The sequence below is a fragment of the Mustela nigripes genome, chromosome 1, assembly GCF_022355385.1.
Source record: "Mustela nigripes isolate SB6536 chromosome 1, MUSNIG.SB6536, whole genome shotgun sequence".
In the NCBI taxonomy this organism is placed as follows: domain Eukaryota; kingdom Metazoa; phylum Chordata; class Mammalia; order Carnivora; family Mustelidae; genus Mustela; species Mustela nigripes.
In genome coordinates this window covers 109,182,879-109,189,851 of record NC_081557.1, presented here as the reverse complement: position 1 = coordinate 109,189,851, position 6,973 = coordinate 109,182,879, and the positions used below count along the sequence as shown (strand labels likewise).

At 48.1% G+C, this 6,973-nt stretch overlaps 1 non-coding gene across 1 annotated transcript; it reads right to left on the bottom strand.

Moving 5' to 3' along the window:
- Window positions 1-1,264: 1,264 nt before the first annotated feature.
- Window positions 1,265-1,368, bottom strand: LOC132009441 (U6 spliceosomal RNA). The gene has a single exon (XR_009401929.1). It is a non-coding gene; the product is annotated as a U6 spliceosomal RNA (small nuclear RNA).
- Window positions 1,369-6,973: the final 5,605 nt, after the last annotated feature.

Here is a 6,973-nt window from a genome sequence, read left to right as displayed (position 1 = left end):
AAAAGGAACACCTGGAGTCCTAGGCAGGTCTAGGCCCCATTCTCTCTTAGTCCCCATCATCCCTACCCCTTTCCTGACCAGAATCTCTTCTAAGATTTAGTCTGGAGTCAAGAAGCCCTTCCAGGAAGGCATTTCTGGCAGCATGGATGGATAAATGTCATCAGACTGAATTTGGCCTATAAAAGGCCTCTATCCAAGGACATCCACTACTAGCTATTGATACCTGGATATGACCATCAGCACTTCCACTTCCTAAAGAGAAACTATGGAGCCCAACGAGGCTTCTAGATCAAATGTAAGGGAAGAAGTTAGGAATTCAAGACCAGAGACAATGACTGCCTCTTCTTAGCAAAGGTTCAAGTCCAAAGACAGAAATCCTGAAACAAAGATCACAACCCAGGCAAAAAAAAAAAATAATTTATATATATATATATATATATAGAGAGAGAGAGAGAGAGAGAGAGAGAATGAGCGCGCGAGCTGTAGTTAGCGGCAAGATGGACACGGTGATGTGCTAAGGTCTTCTGAGGAAGGGGTTTGTCCGAGGCAGCTTGTCCTTGAGCTGTGTCAAGACGTGCTCTCATAAGCTCACAAGCACATCTGATTAACAAGAAAAGACGAATACGCACTAAGAGCCCAAGCTACTCCCGACATCACTTCTCCCTAAACTCAGCGTCATACAGGAGTTCCATAACAAGGCTTTGTGTTCAATGTGCAATGCCACCAGTGGCCACAATTCATCATCACAGGGGAAGAGGACAGGGACACGGACATTTGGGAGGGCAAGGAGCTGACATCACATTATATCCCCAGGCCGAGTTTTAACAAGAGCAAGGTAACTCATCATTAGCCCAGTGTTTGAAAGTTCCGGCAATCAGAATACTCAAGCCTGGGCCCAGGAGAACAGACGCATCTGTAGAGGAAGTGCTCTCACGGCTCAGTGCTGAGAAAATGGCCAGGCAAGAGGTGAGAGCCGACGCCGGAGCTCTTCCCTCTCTGTGGCTTTCTCCAGCCCATTAAGTAAACCAGCATTGCAAGCAGCATGAAATGACATAAAATCCACATTCTCTGAGACCCTAGCAGGGGCACCACACTACCATACTACTTAATAGACCCCATTACACTGGGAAATAAGTCATGTTATCCCCATTTTACATATAAGAAAGCCAAGATACAGAGACGATGAAGGATCTGCTCAAGAACATTTGTGGCAAGTCCTTTCTTTCCTCTTTTTTTTTTTTTTTTTTTTTTTTTTTGCCTTTGAAAGAATACGGAACACTTCACAAATTTGTGTGTCACCCTTGCACGGGGGCCATGCTCATCTCCGTATCGTTCCAGTTTTAGTACACATGCTGCCGAAGCGAGCGCTCTGACAAATTTTCATGCCCAAAACCCTCATCACACATTCTTCAGAAGCTGCTTCTTTTATAGTAAAAAACAAATCACATGGCGATTCCATTACTTTGATCACAAAAAGGGGCTTTAGAAGTTGGACACATACATGCATATATAAACATGTGCCACCACAACCTCCATCTTGTATTGAGTTTAGGGAAAGAGAAAAGAACTTCCTGTGGATTTTCTTAAGTGCCCATCTCTCATTCGACCCAAATTCTACAAGAAAACCACCGGGTTTACAACACGCATAAAGCCTGCATCCGTGCTCCAGAAGCACCAGAGCCCACTCACACTTTGAACCCAGTTCTGTCCAACACCCAACAATGCTTTTTCCTACAACACCATGCTGCATTGTTACACTCCTTGTTCCTTCGGCCCCCTCCTTAACCTGCCCACTTATGGGGATGTCACCCAAACTTCAAGACCCAGTTTGAGTTCCTACCTTCTACAGAAGACCTTGTATGGGCCATTAGCCTGTGCTACCCCCTTTCTGGTCACTTTACGGCAAGAAGGGACAGACTAAGCAGTCAGCACCAAGACAGGTGTTTAAGGGTAAAGTCAGAGATGGTACAAGGCTAGGAAACTAGAAAAAAGGCAATTAAAACAGAGTGAAAGCAGCCAAAGCAGAGCTACGGCTGGTTCTAAGTCTAAGTAGCAGGCAAGGCAACAAAGTCATAAAGCTTTGCAGAAAATATTGAGGAGGAAAAGTCCATGAGTCAGCCCTAGGGTTTGAGATGGCCAGTGCTAGCAGGGAGACCAAGTATGGGAGCAGTGGTGACCTGGTTATTACAGAGTCAATCCCAAAGTAGCCTTGAGCGCCAGACCTCTTTTGCTACAGTGAGGCAGAGGAGATCATGTCCACCTTCAGACCAAGGCAACAGAAACCCAGAATCTGACACCACAATTTCAACCCACACCCCTCATCCAGAGAAAGAGTGTTTCCCTGGCTCACAGCATGATTTTAAGGACACAGGAAGTGGCACTGATGGTCTCCGTATTAACCACCACACCAATGCCTGAAACGTCATTGGTTGTGAAATAGAACTTAATGGCTTTTATGAAGGAGGAGCCTTGAAGTGCTATCAACTGGAAGGGAGGAATCAAGAACTCCTTCCGCAGAATCAGAGTGTGAAAAGGAAGAACTTGGCTCCAGAAAGGCAGAAAACACAGACATCGTAGAAGGCAGAGTGGGAAAAAAGGAAGTCAGGCACTTCATAGTCTCCATTAGATTCATCAGCACAGCTCCAGATGCCCCCTCCTTCTCACATGAGTGAAACTGGCCGGGAGGCGAGTGGCAGGAATGGTCAGGGGCCAGCATCTGACAGAGGCTCCCTGTCCACCTGCACCCCCCCCCCACCGCATGCCGCTACAGACGACAGGAGACACGCATAACTGAGAGTAAGCTGGCCCCGAGTTTGCAGCCTGGAGATGTCCACATGATTTCTGCTGTCACTGATTTCCCTCTGTGGTGTTGGACAAGTGCCAAAACTTCTCTGTCCTTTCATTAATTCATGAACAATATGTCTAATCCCTGTCTCATAAGAATGCTGTGAGAATTAATGAGCTTATAAAAAACTGAACAAAACTGATGTAAAAGTCCTTTGTATGCCCTAGAGATGCTATAAACGCCAGGTGATCTAATTTAAAATACAGATGTGTATTTCCATTTATATGAGCCAATATAAGAACATTCAACTTTACAGAGCAATGGCTAGTTGGTGATTCCAGAAAACGGTTCGGGGATGGGGGCAGGGAGGCTCATGCGCAGAAAACTGAATATCCTATAAGTGGAAGAAAATTGATGTTGGGTACTCAGGTTAATATTTTTAATATCAACAAACTTCACTGAAGGCTTATGATGTGCTGGGTGCCATCTTAAGCATATATTATCTCAATTAATCCTCACAGTAATCCATTGAATACGTTCTTAGTATCTCCCATTTCACAGATAAGAAAACAGAAATTCCTCCAGATTAAGTAACCAGCAAGCAATCATAGATCTAATCAGTTGTGGAGACAAGATTCGAACCCCAGAACGGCTCTGCTTCTTACTTATTTATCTTTCCATTAAACCAGCTGCATCCCCAACACATATAGAGACCCCTAGAGCATGTAATGTTTGTACAATATTAACTGGTAAAAACAGAAAACATAAATGAAACCTGACAGAGCCGCTACGTAGCAAAGCTTAGAAATCTAAATGCTCGTTAGTGCTGAAGACAGTACCTGTGATAAATTATCCCTAAAATTAGATAAATCCAGAGGAGAATAAATAACACAAAACATAGTAAATTCTTGTTTTCACTTGCCCTTCCACTCAGTTCATTCTGGTAATCAGATTTATGCCGGTTTTTAGGGGTCCCAAATACCGTCCCTCGTGGAAAAGGGCAACTCTTGCCTGGGAATCCAGCCTCCACCAGCCCCATATCCCTACAGCCTTGTGCAGGTCAGACCTGCTCTCAAGAAAACCCAGTACAACTCAGACAACACTGACAGGGCCAGTCAAGCACCAGGCACTGGCCCGACAGCCCCTTCCAGCTAGCAGGGCCCCTCGGAAGTGTGCATTAACAGTGCATTTGCCTGCAGAAATGACAGTGTTCAATCCTTTCCCATGCCTCACTGCTGGCTGGGAAGAAGTGAAAGCGGCTCTAGGCGATGCTCAACGGGCTCCTCATCACAAACCCAGCAAGCCCGACTCTGACTTCCCTCTCTCTGCAGCCTGACGTCTCAGCCATCCGATGATTAACACGCCATCCTGCGAAGGGAGCAATCACCTCCCGGCCCCAGGGGGAGTTGGTGACCCTGGGCTTCCTCCAGCCCACATGGTGTCCACCTGTTTCCTCTGTCATGCAGTTCTCAAGACACTGCCTAAAGCCCAGAAGCAGAGAAGAATGCAACCCTGAGCCCTACATACAAGTGGAGCAGAGTTTAGTCAGCCATTCAGGACGGTGCTGGAATCTTCCCTCCCCAGTCTCAAGAGCCAAGCCCGGGGCCACTGGGGCTCCTCCACACCACCTGCAGACTCCGTTTTCCACCTCAGCCAGGAAGCATATAACGATGGAGGGGGATAGGAGGGAAGCCATACCATTCTCCCCAGAACGAAACTGAAGAAAAGGGAAAAGCCAAATGTGAGCATGCATGGGGCCAGGAGCACCTACAGAACTCTCTGAGGCCAGCCCCAAGCTGATGGAAAATAGGCAGATGCCTACCGGACGGCAGGATTTTAGCGATGCTGAGACATCACCTCCTGAAGGAAAAAGACTGCCTTCCCCCACAAACCTGTGAATGCCTAAAACCTCCGGCTGCCAGCTCAGCTCCTGGGCTTTCAAGTCTTTGGTCCCATTTTGTCTGACCACGTTGCACCGGCTGAGATAAGCCGGGGGCTGCCGGCTGAGGCTGGCGTGCTGTCCTGGGAGCCAGAGAAGATGTGGTCACTATGAGCAGAACAGGTCCGGGAGTAAGGGTCAAAGCATGGCTGAAGGGTGCCCATGCACATCCCTTCCGTAAACCACAGGACCCAGGGCCAAAACATAAAACACTTCAGGCACTCCAGCTTCACTCACTGTGATTGTCTCACTTTCTAGTTCTTTCCTCACCCTTTTTTTTTTTTTTAAAGATTTTATTTATTTATTTGACAGAGAGAGATCACAAGTAGGCAGAGAGGCAGGCAGGGAGAGGAGGAAGCAGACTCCCTGCTGAGCAGAGAGCCCGATGCGGGACTCGATCCCAGGACCCTGAGATCATGACCTGAGCTGAAGGCAGCGGCTTAACCCACTGAGCCACCCAGGCGCCCTCTCTCCCCACCCTTGCTGGGGTTTTTCTCTGGCTGCTCTATTTCAATGTCCACTCAATGCCCTTTTAGTTTTCATCTCATGTCTAGTACCTTCCTTGCAGCCTTGGATTGACAGTGGGCTTCTGCTTCCATGGCACTAGGACAGGGAACTATTACCAAGAGGTTTTGCAGATAGAGCCTGCTCAGACAAGGGCTGAGCTCCCGCTCTGTCTTTCACGAGCCAAATGTGCATGAGCGAGTTATTTTAAACCTCCCTAATCTTTGGTTTCTTCATCTGTCAGATGAGGTCACTAATACCAGCCACATAGGGTTATTGAGAAGATTAAATAAGATAAAGAATGTGAAGGCCAGAGGCTGGCAGGATGTCAGGAATGGTCACACTCAACCCCTGGCTGTTCCCAGTCTGGAGCAGCTGTCCAAGCCCAGTCCAGCCCAGCCCAGCCGCCTTCCCAACCAGCCAGCCTCGTCCAGACCCAGCTGAGAGCGGAGGCACAAAAGAGCAGCCAGGGAGTGCTGGTGGAGGGGCGTCGAGGCGGTAAATACTGCCATCAGATCCAAAGGGAGTTGGGGCATGAAAAGAAGAGGAAAAGTCGAGGCCAGTGCTGGTGATGCTCCACACTAGGGCTGAGACTAAGGCAGGAGTGTTTGGGGCTTAGTGCTGACTACACGGCTCTTCAGGAAGGCCTAGGGCTTCAAGGTGAGCAGCTAGACAGAACAAGCTTAAAAGGATGTCCATGAAGGGTAATAGTTTATGCCTGCCCAGGCGATAGGCACCTCAGGCTGAAAGTGTTTCCCTTTCCTAGGATGAGAGCACCAGACCCTGGAGGAATGAAAGGAGAAAGGCATCAAGGGGCAGGACAGACTCAGAAAGGAAAGAACTGCAAGTTTCTTCAGCACCAGGCAGTAGATGTATCTTGGGTCCCCAATACCAGGCACAGGGCATACATGATGAATAAATATCATAACATGAGTTGCTTTCACGCTCTCAAGAGATTGTGCCTGCCCCACTGCCACCAGCATCCCCACACTGGGCCACACAAAAGCCAGCCATGGGCAGAAGCTCCTGATGGAGGCATCTCTCAGTCTCCCCCATGTAAATCTGCCCTCCCTCGCTCTTCATTCCCGGGCGCTACACCCCAACTCTTACGAGGCAATTGTTGAGATAGTGGTTGAGATAGTAACCAGAAATGCCAACCCTGGGACAGGACTATGTCAGCTCAAATCTTCGTTCTAGTTTGGGATTTGGGCACATTATGTGTCCTCTCTGAACCTTGAGTTCTTCATTTGTAAGACGGGACACTGCAATTCCTCCCTCCCAAGGTCGTGTGAAGGTTATGTAGCTTGACACATGCAAAGCGCTCTATTAATGTAATAGAAAATATAAAAACTATTAATATCTGCTTTCAACCCCTCTGCATGGTCTGACAACTCATTTCGACTCTTTGCTTTGAGTTTCTCAACCCGTCTCCCCAACAGATTGCTTAATCGACACGTCACTTCCGTGTATGCTTCAGTGTTGCTATTTTGTAAGAACCACTGCTCCCACCAGCTCCCCACTCCCACCCAACCAGGAACCCCAGCCCAGCAGGCAAGCTCCCCCAGCTCCCTGCAGAAGAAAAGATATAGACAGTTAATGTGGTGTCACTTACCTTCAGTAAGATTAATAATAATGGTGCCGTCAATAAGGGAACTCAGGGGCAGGGCACCTGGGTGGCTCAGTCATTAAGCAGCTGCCTTCAACTCAGGTCATGATCCTGGAGTCCTGAGGAACGGAGCCCTGCA